Source organism: Arvicanthis niloticus, chromosome 7 (genome assembly GCF_011762505.2).
Source record: "Arvicanthis niloticus isolate mArvNil1 chromosome 7, mArvNil1.pat.X, whole genome shotgun sequence".
Taxonomy (NCBI): Eukaryota; Metazoa; Chordata; class Mammalia; order Rodentia; family Muridae; genus Arvicanthis; species Arvicanthis niloticus.
In genome coordinates this window covers 8,225,720-8,247,361 of record NC_047664.1, presented here as the reverse complement: position 1 = coordinate 8,247,361, position 21,642 = coordinate 8,225,720, and positions in this window count along the sequence as shown.

Genomic DNA, 21,642 nt, shown 5'->3' with positions numbered 1-21,642 from the left:
TAAGTAAAAATTTTATTTGCAAAACATAACTAGAAGAAAGTTGGAGTTCACAGAATCCAGACACCCACTGTTTGATTTTGAGACAAGACCTCTGTTCGGGTCCAGGAGTCACCTCACAAACCACACAACGCTGATCTCAGTTCAGGGATAGGTTATTGAGCATATGCCTCAGGTCTGGTCAATCAGGGCCATGTTCCAGATTCTGGAACTGAACCGTGACCCCAAAGTTAAGATCCTACAGGGTTTTTAAAAGCCCCAAATCCACAAACAAGTTATTTCACCAATCTGGATTTAAGGATAGGGAATTTCTTTAAGGAACATGTCATAACTTGCCAACCAGGATGTCAGTTACCCACATATGTGTCTTTTTCTGCCAAGTAGGATGTCAGTTTCCAGGGAGGTCTTGGGGACTATAACTTTGCTGGACCACTACTCAAAATGGAAGTCTTATTTCAAATAGTTTCTTATATTGGTGCGGGTGCCTCTCTTATGTTGGGATCTATCCCAGGGGCAGCGTATACCATAAAAGCTTCTACACAGGTGCCGGAGGTGCTGTTGGATGATTGGTTTGGGTCCAAGGTTATTGTGGGTACCTATACAAAACAATTCTATTGACTTTTATTGTGATTGGTTTCCAAGGGCACAGAACATATCAGAATATGTAATCAATCTTGGCATTAAAAAAATTTCCTAGTAAGAGCAGAAACATATGAGAAAGTTTCCTTATAATGGCAGGCTAGCCAAGTAACTGTTACCCATGCCTTAATATTTTACCTAGGCCTTAATAACCTCAAAGCCCAGGATGGCCTCCCACCAACTACATAGTAATGGGCTTGAGTTTCCTGATTCTCTTGACTTTACCGCCCAAGTGCTGGGATCACAAGTATGTACCACCACATCTGGATCGAACTCAGAGCCTTGCGTGTGCTAGACAAGCACTCCATCCACTGAGCTGCGTCCCAAGACAAGCACTCCATCAACTGAGCTGCGTCCCGAGGATGTAGATTTGTGTCTGTTGCTGCAGGGATGTGCAAAAGGACGCTCTGTTTTCAGAAAACTACCGGTAAGCTTCAACTATAGTCAAACTTGCCTCTCTTTTATCACTCAGCAGTTCTTTTCAATGCTGAGAATCGAACCCACTTGCTGGGTTAGCGCTCCATCACTGAGCCACGTTGCCAGCCTGCATTTTTCTTTTTAGTTTGAGGCAACGTTTCACTAAGTTTCTCAGCCCAGGCTTGAATTCTGTAGCCCAGCCAAGCCTTGAACTTGGGATCATCCTGCGACAGTCTCCTTGATAGCTAGAATTACAAGCCTGCACCACGGGGCCTGAATCAGCAATTCTACTCTTTGTACCTAAGAGAACTGAATACACACGTGCCCCTGTTTGTACAATACTATGGCTACAGCTTTATCCAAAAAATGAAATAATCAGTTCTATCAGGAAAGAAGTAAAGTATAGCACATTTATAGAGCGGGAAATTCACCTTAATTTTTTAAAAAATGGCTTGAGAGGAGTGGTGTTTATCTGTAATTCTATCACCAGAGGCAGAGGCAGAGGCAGAGGCAGAGGCAGAGGCAGAGGCAGAGGCAGAGGCAGAGGCAGAGGCAGAGGCAGAGGCAGAGGCAGAGGCAGAGGCAGAGGCAGAGGCAGAGGCAGAGGCAGAGGCAGAGGCAGAGGCAGAGGCAGAGGCAGAGGCAGGAGAATCAAGGGTTCAAGGTCTGAGCGACGTAGTAAGACCAGTCTCAATGCACTAAGAGCTGAAGAGTCAGCTCAGTCCTAAAGTACTTTCCCAGAATGCACAGGACACTGGGTGAGATCTCCTAATGGCACAAAAGATGAACAACTCGGAAAGAAATAGTCAGCCCCAGCAAGGTAAGGAAACCTTACAAAGACTGTGAATGAAAGCTAAACAAGGAAGAGTGGTAAGAGAAGGGAGCACGTTGGGACAGGAAAAGACAAATATTACATATTTCCTTCTGTATATTAAATCTACATTTAATAGTGTATATATGTATATAAGAAAGAGGACGAAGGACTATTTGGAGGGCAGAAGGGGATAAAGGAGAGTGATGGTGGTGAGCAGAAGTGCATGATACTTATGTCTATAAAAGTTATAGTGGAACATATTTTCTATTGTCTATGCCAACTAGAAATGGTGGTGGTGGTGATGATGATGGTGATGATGATGATGATGATGATGATGCTACCTGCCAGACATGAAAGAGTCTACAACTCCTCTTATATAAAAGCTAAGCATGTCTAAAATACGTTCATAGAAGCTGTTCTAGGGGATAAACAAGAAGGAAAAGCACACAAGGGGGCTCTGAAGGATTCAGAAAATGTTCTGTCCTTTATCTAGATAGTGGCTATTTAGATATAGCTTGTGTGCTGGACATGTAATCACTTTACTATTTAGATGCTATTACTCGTGCAACAACAGACTAAGTAAACAAATCAGTCACAGTGGTCATAATCTTGGAGATTCATGTGTGGCAAAATTCAGGGAACTGGTTTTGATATAGTCCAAGACAAACTGCCATTTGACCTAGTGGAAAGAATAAGAGAGCTATTCTTGGATGGACAAAACAGGGGAGTGAAAACAGAAGTATTTTGAGAGAGAAGCACTGTATGGATGCTGATCACTAGTGGAGGCATTTCCTGGCTGAACAAGAGCCTGCTTAAACCCAAAGGCTCACTCTCCAAGCGCCAAGGCAGTGTGGCCTCCTGAAGTGAGCCACCAGTACCTTTTGTTAAACTATTTATTTTCTATTTCCTGTTTCTTGTCTGTGCCTTCACACTGGTGTTTGAGACTGAAGAGAATCATATTCTTGTTGCTGTCAGGCAGGCAATGAGAAAATGAAGGAGAGAAGGGCTCTCTCCCTGTGTGACCTCTTAAGTTTCTTTCTTTTCCTTCCTTTCCTCCTCCTTCCTCCACCTCCCCTCTGTCTTTCCATGCACCATAGCAACAGCCCTACAAACGAGACCCTTCACTGCAACAATACCCCACCCCCACCCCCACCCCCAGTTTTCTGTATTAGTTGCTTTTCTATAACTGTGACCAAAATACCTGAGAGAACAACTTAAGGAAGAAGACATCCACTTTGTCTCACAGTTTCAGAGGGTTCAGTACATGGTGGCTTGGTCTCACACTCTAGGCAGGAAAACATGGCAGGCATGAAACAGAGAGAGAGAGAGAGAGAGGGAGAGAGAGAGAGAGAGAGAGAGAGAGAGAGAGAGAGAGAGAGCAGGACAAAACACTCTGCAGGGCCTCTTCCAAGTGACCCATTTCCCTTGGTCATCTCCTACTTTCTAAACATTCCAGAAACTTTCAAAATAGCACCTACCCCTTGGATGTCCAGACCCTAACACATGAGCCTTTAGTAGAATACTTCCCGTCCAAACCATGGTGGTACATGGTGGTAGCTTTCAGTCAGATGTTGAGCAGGATACATGGCTCCTTCAAAAACAAACAGATCTTGGGACTGGACCTATTATTTATACCCAAGGTGAAAATTATTCATGTTTACCTAGAGCGCACTCAAGGAAATGATATCTAGCAAACCCGTTAGCCCCAAATGCTTTTAGTTTCTAAACACAACTAAAGGTAATTAAAGAGTGCTTATTGCAATCATTTGCATCTCTATAATTAGGTTCTGGGGGCTGAATCGTGGGCTGTGTTGTTAAGCACACCATTGGAAGTTTAGTATTTTTACAACCATCGGGGAAAGACTGGTTTTGATGAGAGCAGATTTTAAACCAAAGGGGAAGCTCATGTGAGGAACAGGGTATTTGCACAGCATCGCTGTGCCTACGGACACAGGGGAAAGGCTTCAGGGGAGCAAAGAGCAGTGACAGGTGAAGAAAACTGTCAACAGGGGCTGACAGGTGCCCCGTGTCTTCTCAGGACTTTCTGAGGACTTAAAACCACCCACCCAACTCAAGGTCATGTCAAATCATTGGCTCATATTCTTCAAAACCATCAGTGTCATGAGTGACAAAAACAAAAAATATTCCAAACTGAGGGTGGAAAGAGACATCATCAAAAGCTACATTAGTGGGGGAAAAAAAAGCCTATCATTTGGGCAACTGACAAAATTGAAATATGGACTGTAGTTAATATAAAAAACAATCAGTTGATGTTTTTAAAAAAATCGGAATTTAATGCTAATGCGGCATGCAAAACAATATATTTATTTGGTGCTGGGGCTAAAGTGTTTGCCCTGCAAGTGTGAGGTCATTAATCCAGTTCCCTAGGAGCAAGTAAAAAGCTGAGCACAGCGGGACCTCCCCCACACCACCCCCAAGCATGGGCGGGCAGAGATGGTGGGGGCAGAGGAGAGTACTCAAATTTGTTAGCCAGCCAGTCTAGCTGAAACATGGGGCTCCTGGTTCAGTGAGAGACCTTGTCTCAAAGGATAACGTGGAGACGTGGTGGGAAAGGACATCTCAACAACACCTGCACTGGTGAGCACAGCACACACATGCGCACATACACACATGCACACAGAGGAACTTCCTGCTTAGAAAATGTAGACTGATGGACCATGCATTTTTCCATCGACTTTTAAGTTATTCAGAAGCAAGCAAGCAAGCAAGCAAGCAAGCAAGCAAGCAAGCAAGCAAGCAAGCAAGCAAGCAAGCAAAATAGTGCTGGTGTCGGTGGGCAGCACAGCAGGAGGAGAAACCCAGGCCTTTCTACCAACTGAGCCATATCACCAACCCCATCTGCCTTTCATAGATGAGCCCCTGGATGCAGATTTGCTGTGGATCACTTTGAAAAAATCCTGTCCGGAACCTACACACTTCCCTTGCTACAGCAACCCTGTTATCAGAGGTTGCTGTCATGGGACGGTTGGGGATTTTTTTTTTTTTTTCCTGAAACTTCAAGAAAGGAGAATGGAGTTGGGGGATGGTGGCACACGCCTTTAATCCCAGCATTTGGGAGGCAGAGGCAGGTGGATTTCTGAGTTCAAGGCTAGCCTGGTCTTCAGAGTGAGTTCCAGGACAGCCAGGGCTACAAAGACAAACCTTGCCCCCAAAACAAAACTAAACTAAACAAAACAACAACAACAAAACAAAAAGAAAAAAGAAAGAAAAGAAGGAAGGAAGGAAAGGAGAAAGGGAAGGAGGGAGGGAGGGAGGGAGGGAGGGAAGGAGGGAGGGAGGGAAAGGGAGGGAGGGAGGGAGGGAGGGAGGAAGAGAGAGCTAGAGAGCGAGAGAGAAAGAGGAGAAAAGACAGGATAATGGAGTTGTCCCAGGAAAAAGTTGCTGTGCATATTAATTTAGGACAATCCTAAATAGGACAAAATTAATGAACAAAACAAAGGTAAGAAAGAGGTTAAGCAAAGCACCTTTCAGCATGCGAGTAGCATGATTCAGAGGTCAGAGTTCAGCAGCATCCTACTTCTGGAAAGCAAGGACTTTTCACTGTAAGAGACTCCAGGCCACCTGCAGTGACAAATGTGAATCTTCAAACCACCCCTGGGATTCAGGAGCAGAAGCAGAATTCTGATATCTTCCACCTTCAGAGAGGAAACTTCAACTACAAATGGATGGGTGTTTTCTTTTGTTTGTTTTTTGGTGTGTGTTTTGTTCCTTGTATATTTTCTTTTCTGAGGCATAGTCTCACTATTGACCTTGAAACTTAAAATCCTTCTGCCTCAGCTGTGTGGGAATGAAGGTCACCAGACAGCTAATCCTGTAACAAAGCAGGGGGAATCTAATGTCTTGCTCAAGCTTTTTACCAGGGCAGCTTATCACATTCATCCATTCCTGTCTTTCCTGTCTTCACCACCATCACCCCGCTGCCTGTCCTGCTGTCTCTAGACTCCTACCTTCCAGGTGCCCACCACAGCAGCCAGGGGCTGTGCTGTGAAAGAGAACTTGGGGGATCTGAGAGCTGAGCAGCCGGCAGGTCAGTAGCCTACACTGTAAATAGAGCAAGAAGGGGTGGAGGCTTTCAGGGAGAAGCCCAGAGGGAGGTTAATTAAAGAGACCTGCTCCTCAGGGAACCCTGGCCTGCCAATAGCAGAGAAGGTCCTGACTGTCCTAGCCTGGCTCACTCAAAATAGTTCTGCTGTTCAGGCCTGGCTCCCCGTGCAAAGGTCTAAGGGCTTTCTGGAGGTTTAGTTGTTGTTTTATTTTTTTTCTTTCTTTCTTCTTTTTTTTATTGGTTATTTTATTTATTTACATTTCAAATATTATCCCCCTTCCCAGTTTCCCCTCCAAAAGCCTCTTATCCCCTCCTCCCTCCCTCCCCCCTGGCTCTATGAGGGCGCTCCTTCACCTGCCCACCCACTCCTGCCTCAGCAGCCTAGTGTTTCCCTGTGCTGGATCATCAAGCCTCCACAGGACCAAGGGGATCCCCTCCCAGTAATGCCAGACAAGGTAATCCTCTGCTACATATCCAACTGGAGCTATGACTACCCTCTGTGGACTCTTTGGTTGGTGGTTTAGTCCCTGGGAGCCTTGGGGGTTCTGGTTGGTTAATATTGTTGTTTTTTCTATGAGGTTGCAAACCTCCCTTTTTCTTGAATGATATTATCATTATTATTCCCAACCACAGGTTCCCCTCCCTCATCTCCTTCCAGTGCTTTACCCCAACTCCCCCACCACCACCACCCCATCTACTCCTCCTCTGTTTCTCTTCAGAAAAGGGCAGGCCTCCCATGGATATCAACCAAACAAGGCATATCAAGATGCAGTAAGGCTAGGTAGGCCCTTCCCCCTTGTATTAAGACTGGTAGAGGCCAACCAGTTGGAGGGGGAAAAAAAATCATTGTTGTTGTTTTCAAGTTCACCGGTGTTAAATCTTTACACCATGATACTTGTGCGAATGAGTTGATAGTCAGTCTACAAAACTACATACTCCCCCAGAGATACAAAAATGCTCCCTACAGAATGCTGTGCTGTAATGGCTGTCTCTGATCCCCAAAAGAGGCAGCATTAAAGTGTCCTGACGTGCCAAGGCCAAGTGGGAAGAAAACTATAGCTCTCAAGTCTCCTCTCTTCCTCTCTCTCTCTCTCTCTCTCTCTCTCTCTCTCTCTCTCTCTCTCTCTGCCTACCTCATCCTTCTCCCAAGTGCTGGGGTTAAAGGCATGCACCACCACACCCTGCTTCTTCTCTCCCCTCCCTTCCTCTCTCCTCTCCCTCTTCTTCCCTTCCCTCTCCTTTTTCTCTCTTGGTCTTCCTCTCTCTCCTTCCATTCCTCTCTTTTTCATTCCCTTTCTCTCTTCTCCTTTCCTTTCCTTCTCTCCTTCTCCCTTTTCTTCTTCCCTCCCTTCTCCCTCCCACCCTTCTCCCTCCCACCATACCTCCTTCCTTCCCTCCCACCCTCCTTCCCTCCCTTCTATTCTGAGACTGTGTCTCATATAGTAGCTCCCAAACCCAGTCAGGCTTTTGAATGAATAAAAGGATTTTTTTCTCAGAAATTTGATGGGACTCCATGGAGCAAACTCTCACATCCAATTTTCAGACTCATTTTCTATCAAGAAGTTGAGTTGAAACGTCTATGAATCCAGGCCTGTCGTCCCAGCTAGCTACTCTAGAGACGGAGGCAGGAGGATCACAAGTTCAAGGCCTGTGTGGCCCACAGAGTGAATCAAGGCCAGCCTTGGCAGTTTAGACAGCAGCTCAAAATTTAAAAAAGCAAAAGAGACAAAAGGAGTGTGTGAGGGCAGAGAACATAGCTTATCGGTCCAGTGCTTGCCTAGTGCACAGTGCCCTAGATGCAATTCCCACCATCCCTCCCCCACCCTAGAAAAAAAAAAATAACACAGGAGGATCAGGAGCCCATGGTCGGCTTGGGCTGTCGTACATTGTGCTAGTCAGGCAGATCATTTTACTTGGAAATAACCTTTGAAACCATATTTCAACATCCAGAGAACACAGAAGCTGAGAATGTTCTAGGGCTTTGAATGTTCTTTGGAGCTTGTAAAGGAGACCTGCCAGAAGGCAGGGATTGCAGGAGGCCAACATGCTGCCCTTAAAGCTCCAGGAGAGGACTGGGGCAGCCACATTACTACAGTTAAAGCCAAGTCATCCTGCTGGGAATCTTATTTTGTTTGTTTTCAGTTTTGTTTTGGTTTGGTTTTTTTGCTTTTTCTTTTTCAATATAGGGTTTCTCTGTGTAGCTTCCCATGGCTGTCCTGGAACTCACTCTGTAGACCAGGCTGACCTTGAACTCACAGAGATCCTCCTACCTCTGCCTCTCAAGCACTGGGATTAAAGGTGTGCACCACCAGTGCCTGGCAGCAGCCTCTTTCTTTTTCAGGTTCCTGAGTCTCTATATGAGCCAGTACCAGTTTGGCTTCCAAGAGCGTTAGCTTTGTGAGCCATTCTTCTAGAACATTGGGCTAAGCATCATGAGAGTTTTAAGTCTTTGAATTCCCTGGGACGTTTCTGTTGAGTTGTAAGTGAACTATCATTTGTGTCCACTGTTCTGAGGAAACTCAGACTTTAAAATGCTGGTGACTTGGTAACAATCTAAAAACTACCACTACACTGGTATTACACTTGTAATCCAATCATCTGGGAGGTGGGGACAAGAGGACTGCCTTGAGATCAAGGCCAGCCTGGGCTATATAGTAAGTTTTAAGCAAACTTGGACTACAGTGGGAGACCCTGTTTCAAAAATTAATATTACTTCTACTACTAATGGTGGCGTACACCTTTAATCTCAGAACATGGGAGGCAGAGGCAGGCAGATCTCTGTGAGTTTGAGGCCAGCCTGGTCTACAAAGTGAGTTCCAGGATAGCCAGGGCTACACAGAGAAACCCTGTCTAGAAAAACCAAAATAATAATAATAAAATAATAATATCAGGAAGAGAGGAGGATGGGGAAGCAAGGAGAATGGAAAGGAGGAAAAAAGAAGGAAGGAAGAAGAGGAGGAGGAAAGAGAAAGATTCTTACTTAAAAATCAACCTCTAGGATTTTAGGATTATCTACCTGACATCCTAAAGATTCATAAGATAAAACTTTTGGGCACATCCTTCTGAATTTCCTCAGAAGGAACAAAATTTCATCTTTGATAGTTTGTTTAGTTATAATTCTTGCCCAGAAACCATGCCAAGACTTATGTGTATAAAAGAATGGTTGTTGTTGTTTTGTGTTGTTTTATTAATTCTTTGAGAATGTTATACATGCCTACAGTGTATTTTGATTATATTTGCTCCATTTCTCCTGCTGGATTCACTATCTCGGCCCACGCCTTCCCAAATCCGTGCCCCTCCCTCTTTTATACCCCACAGAATTGAATTTGTGCTACCCATATGTGCATGAGTGTGGGCTCCTTCCACAGGAACATAGTCCTAAAGAACTGACTTTCTCCTCCCCAGTACTCACCAACTATCAATAACCCCCCAGCTAGTGGTGGGAGCTTCATCCTGTTCCTTTATGGAATCTTGACCTGTTTTGTTTTTTAATACAATCTTGTTGTATAGTCCAGATTGGTCTCAAGTGAGGAATCCTGCTACTCCTGCCTCTTGATTATGGCGTTAACACATATGCCACCATACCCAGCAAAAGGTTGATTTTATTGTCCTCAGAGACTCTATGCGTTAGGAAATATAAGAGGGAAAAAAGGGGGTGGCTCAACTCTAAGTTGTGAGATCTGGCCCTTCACCAGCAAGAAAGTATGTGAAACAAAAGCTGAGGGTTGGAATCTCCTGGAAAAATCCGCACAGTTGTATCTGGCAGTTGATGGCTGGGTACACCTACTCACGGTCTCTCGGTAGAGTCTCTGTTCAGAACTATTTGGACTTCTTCAGAACATAGCAGCTGCCTTCCAAGAACCAGAGTCCCCAGAGATGAGGGCCAGAGGCTTGTGAGATATTTCTGAGCAGGCTGGAGATCTCAGGCTGAAATTGGAATGTGGGGTGGGATGATGTATTGCAGTCATCGTTGGAAGATTATAGTAAACAATGTAGACTTGACTTTCAGAAACAGCTAAAATTCTTTGGGAACACAAATTTAATTCTGGAGGGGAGTGAAGTTGTTTGGATATAAACTGCGAATTACGGGCTGAGGCTGTGGCTCGATTGGTACAGTGCTTGCCTAGTATGCACAAGGCCCTGGGGTGAACGAATGGTGCTGCATAAACCATGCCTGTTGGCACATGCCTGTAAACTCAGTGAGATGTGGAGACTTACTCAAGGCCAATCTGAGAGTCTGTCTCAAAACAGACAAACTGGACAAAACATCCAGACTCACCAAACTTTTTAGACAAAGTGTGGCGCACCAGTGATGACTGTGGCCACTTTGTTCCAGCCTTGTACAGACCTAGGATCCTCTCAGAATCACTTGAAAAGCTGCCTGGTGGACTGGCACGTTCAGAAGTAGAAGGAAGCCACGTTTATAATCAAGAGGCTCCGGGCCGGTAGGGTTTTGTTGACGGAATATTTTGAATTTCTGTAGAGATGAGATATTATAGATCAATAAACTCGGGTTAGATTGGGTTCTCTTTGGTACCCGGCCCCTCTTAGAAACAGGGTTCCCAGGCTGAACTTGAACTCACTATATAGCACTAATGATGACCTTGAACACTGCTGGAGTGCTGAGGTTATACACGGGTACCATTACACACAGTTTACGTGGTGCTGAGGACGGAACTCATGGCCTTCCTAGGCAAGAACCCTACTAAGCTATGTCAGCTAGGTTCTCTCTCTCTCTCTCTCTCTCTCTCTCTCTCTCTCTCTCTCTCTCTCTCTCCTCTGTCATCTCTCTCAACTTCCCTCTCTGAGACAGAATATCACTCTATAGCTCTGGCTGGCCTTGTATTTTTAAGTAGTCCAAAATGGCTTTGGCATTCTGGCAATTCTCCCACTAGAGATGTAAGGGTTTTACTTGTATTTGTGTGGGGGTGTGCAGGTGACTGTGAGTACATGTGTACATATGAATAGACATGCGTGTAACCTGACAGGTTGTCCATTGTGTGTCTTCCTTTATTTCCACTTTATTTATTTATTTATTTATTTACTTACTTACTTAAATTTTTGAGACAGGGTCTCACTACACAGCATTAGCTGGTCTGGAGCTCACAGAGGTCCACCTGGTTCTACTTCCAGAGGTCTGGGATTAAGGGTGCACACATACATTATGCCTAGCCAGTTTACTTTTGAGACAGAATCTCTCTTTAGTCAGAGCTCGGTGACTGGCTAGGATGCCTGGCCGGAAAGCTTCAGAAACCCTCTGATCTCTGTTGTCCCAGCATGAGGGTTAAAGGCATGAGCTTTTATGTGTGTGCTGGAATTTCAAACTCAGGTCCTCATGCTGTGTGCAGGAACTTAATTGATGGAACCTTCTACAAAGTCCCTGTTACAGCCTTTTGAGTGCTGGGACTGCAGGCGCTTCTCACCATGGCTGCCCCAAATGCTTTCTAGTGGTGTTTCCTAAAACCCTATTCTGCAAAATACTGGGTCCTGGAGATGGGAAGTTCTCCTCCCAGATAAAACTAATCGTAAATCCATCTGAGAATGAAAACAACGTCTCCACAAAGGAAACACATCTGTGGCGCTGGGCTTGCAGTAGCTCTGAGGTACAGTAAAGAACCTGGCAGGGGACTTCAAATGATCTCCGAAGTGTGGCTAGGAACCAAGGTGTTTGACATTTGAACCTGGGAGCCAAAGACTTCTCTATCAAAGAGATCTTGCTGCTGTCTCTTGGAACAGTGGAGACCACTGCTGTGTAGTCTCCTCCTTAGAGAAAGATCTAGAACTAACAACAGCAGCTTCAGTACAGTTGATTTGCTGCTTTGTTCTGTGTTCATTTTTAATTTCCGATTAAACTGGTGCCAGCTGATCTGATTATTTGGGAACTTGAAGGCCACCTGGGGCCATTTGATAAAAGCTCATTACTATAACTCGACTGTGTTGCCCGGGTTCCCAGGCTGCTTTCCCAACCACGAAAAGCAATCCGGGGTATAAATGGTAAAAAGAACCGTTGAGCTGGAAGAAACCTGAGCGATTATCTCCTTCAGCTCCTTCATTGTAAGGATGAAAACTGAGGCTTAGCTTCTGTTGGGCGACTTCTCCAAGAAAACATTTGTCGATGTTAGCCAAACCAGAACCGGAGGCCAAGTGCACTTTACCTAATGCAGGTCTTCTAAACGGAAACAGGATGCTTGTGTATCCTGGGGAAATCTAAGTCTTTACCCAACAAAAGCAAAGCTTTATTTTTACTATTTTTAATTAAATGTGTATGTGGGAGATAGGTATTGGCAATCGAGTCTTGATGCTCATAGATCCCAGAGATGTCAGATTCCCTCTGGAGCTGCAGTTACAGGTGGTTGTCAGCCAGCTGATGTGGGTGTTGGGAATTGAACCCTGGTCTTCTGTAAGAGCAGTGTGTGCTCTTACCCACGGAATCATCTCTCCAGCACCAGAAGCAAAATTGCATCAGTTCTGAAGAGGTCCTTCTACTTAATGGATAGATCTTTTAGATGCTGCACAAACTCACTCCTCTTCCCAGAGCCTTTCCACCTCCTCTTCTATAATATGGTATTGATTTTGTATCTGGCTGACTTGAGGAGTAATCCTAAGGGTCAGATGTGGTAATGCTTTGGAAACATTTTAAATAAACTTTGTGGTTCTAGGGATGTAGCTCAGTTAGCTACAATGCTTGCCTAGCATGCACAAACCTTAGGTTGAAAGGCGGGTGTGGTGGTTGGTGCATGCTTTCTGCAATCCCACCATTCTGTTGAGGTAGAGGCAGGAGGATCACAAGTTCGAGATCCTGAACATAGGGGGTTCAAGGCCAACAAGGACTACATGAACTCCTCTAAAACAAAACAAAACAAAACAAAACATAGCAGCAGCAGCAGCAGCAACAAAAATCCCTGAACCCAAAATAGCCTTTCTTTTTTTTTTTTCTCCCTTTGTCAGTGACACACAATGAATAATTGAGAGCAAGTTCACAAAGCACATGCCCAAGGATTCTTGGAGATAAGCTAGCACCCACAGTTCTCTCCCCACTGTGCTCACTGGCTGGAGGATCAAATGTTTTTCTTGAATAATCCTGGGGTTAGGAGGCCAGTTAGGTAGCCCTGCCATGAACAGTACAAACAAGGGGCTCCAATACCCTGTGTCTACATACAGAGAAGCTGGAAGTAAAGCTGCAGTTTTTAAAAGCAAATACACTCTATGCAATGGTGACAAATAGACCTTCATAATAACCTAGAAAGCTGTAAAAGCTTTCTAAAAGTGTGGATGTAAAAGTCTCAGAATCACACACACACACACACACACACAGAGAGAGAGAGAGAGAGACAGAGAGAGAGAGAGAGAGGCATCACAGAAAGAATCAAATCTGGTCCCATGCCCAGACATCTGGCCCCTGCTCACAGCCTACCTGCTTCTTATCTGTGGACACTGCCTGCATTGGAAAGGTAGTTCCTGCGTGTGTCTGGCCAGCTCAGCTCCCATAGCCACACTGGATCTCTTCATCTCCTTTGAAGAACCCGTATCAGTCCACCCTTCAGAATAGGTGGTATGCATTAGAAAGGTGAACCACAGGGGAAAAGGCTAATCAAGTCTTACCACAGGCTTGGGAGTGCCTGAATGAGGAATTCCAGGTCACAAAAATAGTATTGCAATAGTGGCCTTGAAGCAGGGACTTGTATTTGAAAGCAGGCCTCTTATCTGCTATCTCATTGGTAACTTGGCTTTGCCAAGAAAGGCAAAGCCAGAGGAAGGGAGATCAGGGTATAAAATCAACACACATGGCTGGGAAAATGGCTCAGGAGTCTTCCAGAGGAGCTGAGTTCAATTTCCAGCACCCACACTGTGGCTAATAGGCATTTGTAACCCAGCTTCCCAAGTACTGGGATTACAAACCTGTAGCAATAGGGTCAGACAAACAGAATCGATTCTTGTTCTTAGTGGGTGCTGAGAAGCAACAAAATTCTTTGCTAAGCAATTCTCTTGCAGATGCTGATAACAAGTTAGGACTATCTGGCAGTCATAAGCTACCTTCACTCTTGGTTCTGGATCAGATGAAGGACAGTCTCAGGAACCTAATAATAGAAGCCCCAGCTTTACTAATGAGAGCAGAGAGTCTAGCTTGCTCTTGTGACCAGGGCAGGACCACCACCAGCCAGTGTTATACCTTCTCATTCTTCCTATGTGTAGGGGGACCCAGAGAACTGTGGGCCTCCAAAAGGAGGCTGTGGATCTCAGTTATCTCTGCCTGGTCCACAGGAACAAAACCAGAGAGCGCAAGGTGCAGACAGCCTCAGCAAGACAGAGTGAACAACAATGGACCTTCACCCCTATCTGTCCCCAACATGGGCTACTCCTCCCCATGGGACAGACCCAGCCTGGCTCCGGCTCCGCTACTTTATTGGAGGACAAAGTGTGAGCAGAAGGTACTATCTTTGTGGCCAGTGGTGAAAGAAGAGATGTGTTACTTCACCTAATACCTGGTTCAGTTTTATCCTCTCAGAACATTCCAGAACAGGTGAGGCCCAAAAGCTAGATTTCTAAGTAAGCTCCAATGTTTATATATCAATGGGGCTGGCTGCCACAACAGAGAGAACAGATATAATTTGCAACATGAAACACTAGATATCAGTCCTGGAAACAGCCAAGAGCCCCATGGCATTGATATATATATATATATATATATATATATATATATATATATATATATATATCATGGCATTGATATATATATATATATATATATATATATATATATATATTATATATATAATCAAATGTGTGTATGTGGAGGCCAGAGGCCAATCCTGGGTATCATTCTTGAGGAACTGTTCACCTGGGTTTTTGAGACAGGGTCTCTCATGGACCCAGAGCTCACTAATAAGACCATCAACCCATAGGGGCCATCTGGTCTCCACTTCCTCCATGCTGGGATTAACAAGCATGCACCCTACAGCTGGCTTGGTTTTGGGGGTTTTGTTGATGTTGATTTTTAAAGGGGATTCTAGGGGTCAAACTCAAGCCCTCCTCACACTTTGCAGCAAGCATTTTCGTGACCAAACCATCTTTCCTCCCCACCCCCTTTCAAGTGGACAGAAGAAAGGGAAACTATCATCTCCTGGGGCTGTAAGTCAGAGAGAAAAGACTGGAGTTGATGGGATACCTAAATATGCTGGAGTTTTAGCACAAGTGTGAAAACTAGATCAATTTCTAGTGCTCCCCCCCGGCCCCCCCCCGTTGGGAGCCAAGTCCTAGCAGAAAGCGGCTATCATCTTTGCAGCCATCTCAGACCTTATACTCCGACAAGAGACTTATTTTTCAACAGCCCACAACAGCTGAGCACACTCTGATAAACATCTTGTTTTTCTCACATATCTTGTTTTGTTGTTTACTGCCCCCAGCTGCAAGGCACACATGGTAAAGTGTCTTCAGCTGTGTTCCCCTGCTTGTGCTTATAAATTCCCATGATTTACTTTCAATAAACGGGACTTGATCAGACTCTCTGTCTTGTCTCCATTCTTCGAGTCTCTTTTCCCTCCATCCCCACTCTCTCTCTTGCAGACCCTGTTGACTGACCTGCACGGGCTGAGTCACTCCCCCCTCACACACACACAACTTTGGTGGTATCTTCCTGCATGCCTCACCCATCTCCTGTTTCCTTCCTTTTGAACTAGTGAGATTCAGGCAGCCCTTCATTCCTCCACATGTAGCTCATGGGTAGATGGAGGAGAAAATTTAATTAATTAAAACATTAATTAATTAAAATAATGAACAGTGATGTGTGACTCCAAGGTCTCCAAAGCCACCAAAGACACATTTGTATTTTAGAAGAACAGAGTGCTTATGGGAACAATCTCACTGGTTTACGTGACAGGCAGAGTTCTGAAGCTATTTGTCTGGGAACGGGAGATAGCTCTGTTCTCAGCCCTGCACAGACAATACAGCCTTCTATGAAACAGTGATGAGTAAGGACCAGCCACAGACTCAGCAGAGGTCAAGCATGAAGACATAGAGATGACCACTGATTGTGTGGAATGAAGTCACAGATAACTTAAAAGAACTAAAGGAAAGTGCCTATGATGAACCATACCATGTAGATTTGGATTAGCCAGGAGTTTGGGGTGTTTTTCTGTAAATCCCTGGGCTGATAATAACAGAAGAAAGGCCCCTACTTGCTGGAATAACAAGATGCTGCTTGGGAGAGTCAGAAAACAAAACCCTTTAGAACATGGTACTTTTTTTTTTTTTTTAAAGACAAATTCTTGTATATTTCAGGCTAGCACTGAAGTTGTTATGTAGCTGAGGCTGGCCTTGAACTCCTGATACTCTTGCTTCTACCTCTCGAGTGTTGGGATTAGAAGCATGTGCCACCAAGATCAGCTATACCCTGGAGGTCGAACTGTTGAGGTTACTTCTTTTTTTCTAAGCAAACCTTTAGTCTTTAACAAAGGAAAATTCACCTCTCCCTTACTGTCAACTCATGGGCACATGGCCTTTCTGCTGAGGTAAGCACTTGGCCAGACTATCAAAGCACATGTTCCCTTCCTCCCCTCAGGCAGTCCCTCCCCTTGGCTAGACTGCTTCCCCACTCTTGTCTCAAAGCCTTCATTCCTCTCTCCTCATCTCTGCTCTTTCTGTTCTCCTTCACCACCCCAGCAAGGCTCCTTTTGCTCCTCAGAATAGTTCATGTCCTTCAAAGCTGGCTCAAGATTCCAGCACTTTCTTCTCTGGAGAGATTTCCTAAGTACCAAGATCCCCCTCCCCCCCCACACACTCCTGATCTCTGAACTCTGATATTCTATTATCTTTTTTGTCTGTCTGTCTGTCTGTCTGTCTGTCTATCTATCTATCATCTATTTTCTATTTATTAATCTATCAATCTATTACATATCATCTATCTATCATCATAATCAATTTATTTGTATAGTACTAAGGACTGAGCTTAGACTCTGGAGGATTTGAGACAAGGGTTTTCTCAATGAGCTACAACCCCAGTCATCTTTTCCATCTTTGAGACAGGGCTTTACTTGATTGCTCAAGCTGATCTTGAATCTACTCTGTGGATCAGACAGGCCTTGAACTTGTTATCCTCCTACCTCATCCTCCCAAGTCCCTGGGATTACACCCTGTGCCACTAGGTCTATCTGAACTTGCAATATTATAATAACACTCCAAGTAATGATCGAGCCTCAATGTTGGAATATTACTAAGAATGGCAACAACATGCTATTACCTTTGAATGTTACAGGATTGTTCAAAAGATAAGGGATTGATATGACTACTGCCTAAAAACAAAACAATAAAAATATACAACATGGAAACTGACATCAAGAACAAATAAATCTCTTTCAGAAGACGGTTCCCTTCCATTTTGGTCACTAGCTTATGGATGGGTATGCATGTGGCTGGCCCAACACATCACAGACTTACTAAAATCACCGAGAGGTTTGTTTTGTTTTCGCAATTTAACTGGGCAGTTATTTGTAGATGACAACACCGTTTCGCAATGGCAGAAGTTTAGACACACCTGGCAGTTTCTGATTAAATGTGATTTTGCAGAAGCCAGGTGTGGCAGTGTGTGCCTGCAATCCCAGCTACTCAGGAGACTGGGTCAGAAGGATCAGGAGTTCTAGACAAGACTGTGTTATACAGCAAAGCTGTGAACAGCCTGGACAAGTATCAAGACCTGCTCTCAGGCGCGCACACACACACACACACGCACACACGCGCGCACACACACACACACACACACACACACCCTACAGTGTTTTTCAAGTTCTTTTCCATTGCTAATTTGGCTCTCTAGTAAGATCATAGGTTTCTTCGGGGCAGGAAAACTCTGCTTGGGTTTTATTTAGTTTGTGTTCTCTTGGCTTCTAGAATTGCAGCAAATGTGCAATTAGGGTTTTAAAATGCTGCCCTGACAGGCAACAGCTTTAAGGACAACCCCGCTCCTGTTGTTGGGAGACCCGCATGGAGACCGAGCTGCACATCTGCTGCATAAGTGCAGAGGGCCACGGTCCAGCCTGTGTATGTTCTTTGGTTGGTGGCTGAGTCTCTGAGAGCCCCCAATGTTAGTTGACTCTGTTGGTTTTTCTGTGGAGTTCCTATCCTTTTCAGGGCTGCCTTGTCTGGCCTCAATGGTAAAGAATATGCCTAACCCTGCAGAGGCTTGATGCACCAGGGTAGGGGGATACCCAGGAGTGTATCCCCCCCCCACTCTCTCAGAGAAAAAGAGGAGGGGAGAGAGGAATGGACTCTGTGTGTGTGGGGGGGACTAGGAGGTGGGGCAGTGATTGGAATGTAAAATGAATAAACAAAGTAATTAATAAAAAAAATGCTGCATTGAGCTGGGGATGAAGTTAGTGGGAGAGCTTTCCTCCAGCATGAGGGAGGCCTGGCATTATACACCAGCCATGAAGGATGAAAGAAAACTCTGCTGTGGCGAGGAAGACCCTGGGCTCACTCTCCTGTGCATGTGTGAGTGTGGCCAATGGAGTTTTCTGGGTGAGCCTACTCACCTCCTTTGGGTATTGGATGGAATGAAGACTTTGAAGAAAACTGAGATAGGAGCATATATTACCAAGTTCTTCAGCGTTGAAGTCCAGATAGGAAGAAACAAAATGTCTCCTCAGATGAACATGGCAATAAAGATGAAGTTATGTTGGGGAGGCTGGCTGTGCAGCTGTTCATGTATCCATCTGAGGGAGAACCTAGGAAGGAAGACGATGGCCTTCCTTTCCAGGGTCTTAGCTGGAGAGAGATAGCCCATAGGCCATCAGCCTGGCTCTGCTGTTGACCCTTGGACAAGAGGAAAGAGGGGTCCCTGCACTTGCTCCAAACCCAATTCCTAAAGGTGGAGCTACTGAAGTCATTGTGATGGCTGATGGAGGAGGGGCAGATGGAGAACAGACTGACTCGTGTCCTAGGAATGCTAGAGCTGATTGATGTATCTACTGGCTTGTGGCCATGTACACTTGTGTCCCACGATGAGGATATGCAATCTTATAATGGCATCAGAAAGATTTGCTAAGATTTACATTTGTAAACATAATGGAAGGAACATTAAAGTTTCAGTACTCAGAATAAATCCTGAGTATCAATCAATGCACAAAAGATTAATTTGAACCACATTCCAAGTTGAATATGTAAGCATGCCAGCAATATTTCTGAGGAAAAATTATCAACGTATACCTCCCAGTCCCCAGATCACTTTTAATAAATGTGTAACAACTACTTCATTTCTAACTAAGACATCAAATATTCCTGAGAACTTGACCTTCTCAAGAGGGAAATCAATCAAACTATGATCAGCAATGAATGACTTGAACAAACATAAGAGCTGGGAAAATAAAATATATTTCTGATGACAACGATTGCTTCATTTTCCAGCATATTTCACCCCATATACATATACCTCAGAATTGACTGAGAAAGTTTTAAAAAGCAGTTTAATATTTTAAGTATGAGGGGAAGGGGGGTAGCTCAGTTGGTATGGTATTTGCCTAACATGTATGAGGCTGTGGGTGTGATCTCAACACTGAAAAACTGGATGTGGTGGTTTGTGATCCCAACACTCAAGGTAGAAGCAGAAGGATCAAAATCATTCTTGGCCACCTAAAGAGTTCAAAGTCAGTCTGAGTTACTAGGGACCCTACTTTAAATAAAAATAATACATCTTAAGTATGCAAATATTTTGTATACATATATTAAAGTATAAAACCTTATTAGACATTCAGGGAAGCAATCAGACGCTGCAGCTTAAGTTAGAGAGACCAAAACAGCAGATGTACTGAGTAGGGAATGGTACACGGTCTGAGTTCATTCAATTGCTCTTTGAGGATAAGATAGCAAGCTTTCCTGTAGTGTCGGTTACATGCCTGGTGTTGTCTTAAGCAATTTAAGCATATTGACATACTTAATTTAATTAACAACTCGATGAGTTAGATTTTATTCTATTGGTTTCATAGATGAAGAAATCATGGCCCTGAAATTCAGTTCAGCAATTTATCCAAAGTCACACAGCCAGTAAATAACAATGTAGATGAATTTTAATTCAGCAACATGACTGCTCTTGCAAGACATCATATCCAAAGACCTTCTAGGTCTGTGATCTGATTGGGATACAAACACACCTTTAATCCCTCTGGCTGGAATATGGACTCACCCTTAACATGTATCTTTAATCTCAAACAATGTAGGTAAATTTAGTTTGTAAAAGGAAGCAACTGTGTTTGAAAGTGATGTCTAATTGAGAGGCAGACAAAGTGACAAATGAGAGAAAGATTTAACAGAGTGAGTCAGAGATAGAATACACCCAGTAGATGGGAAAGAGAGGCTATTTAAGAGCAGTGCAGGGAGAGAGAATTCAGTTCGTTCAGTTGAATGAGTACAGTGCAGTAGTGTTGACTTCATTTTCCAGAAGGTTAGAACAGATTTAGAGAGTTAGTTTGAAGCCAGGCAGAACCATTCATCAAGAAACCAAGAGAAGCCAGTTTGGGTCAGTCAGCTTGGAGATGAGTTGAGCCAGAACTGAGTTGAACCATCCAGCCAGAGTTCAGATAGCTCTAGAAAGGGTCATCTTACTTAGCAGTAAGTCTCTGAGACAACAATTATTATCAGGTGAATAAAATTTACTTTTACATAACAGCACTGGAAATATAATACCAAGTCTTACAGAGGCAAGGTCTCATTAGATAGTCCATGAACTTAACAAAATCCTCATGCATCAGCCTCACAAGTCCTGGGATTATAAGTATGCACTATCACACTGCAAGGCTGTAGTCTTAACCACAGTATTTCAAGCTTCAAGTATGACTACTGACAATAACAATAGTGATGATGATGATGATAATAATAATAGTATTTTAGTTGTTTTTTCCTATGCTAAAATTCAAGGTAAAAGTGGGGACATTAAGATAATGGAGATCCCTGATCATGGTTCTACAGCAAGCCATATCCACACTTCCCATCTTCCTACATCCTGGATTGTGATTGACAGGCAAGGGGCTGGTTCTGAAAGCCTCTAGTTGGTTGCTCACTGGAAGAATTCTCTATGTATAAATGACTTAGTTGGGCTGTGGAAACATGCCCACCACTCCAGGTACCAATACCTGCTCTGCTGAGCCCCTTGACCAATACTGTGACTGGCCGAGTCAGAATCATTCTGTGAGACTCCTCGTGTCCTGCAGAGGGAAGGTGTCGCGCTTACTGGAGCCCGACGTTGGACGCCAAACACTGTCCCGGCCTGTACTGCCCGGCTTTGTGGGCCAAAATGTTGCGGCCTGCTCTGCTCCACGCTTGGCGGCCACTGTGTCTTGGCCCAAGCTGCCGCTCCGGTCCGAGGGTCAGGGTCTAGCGAGAGAGAGAGAGAGAGAGAGAGAGAGAGAGAGAGAGAGAGAGAGAGAGAGGATAAAGGGGAAGAGACACGAAGAATGGAGACAAGACAGAAAGTCTGATCAAGTCTCTTTTATATTTTCTCAAGTCTCCCCTATTGAAGGGAATTCTGAGGTATTTATATACACAAGCAGGAGAACACAGGTGAAAACACTTTACCACGTGCACCATACAGCTGAGGTCACTAAACAGCAAAACAAGCTATGTGGGATAAACAATATATTTATCAGAGTGTGCTTCAGCTGTTATAGGCTTTTGACAACCAAGTCTTTCATCAGGGTATATGGTTCCAGATGGCTGCAAAGTTGAT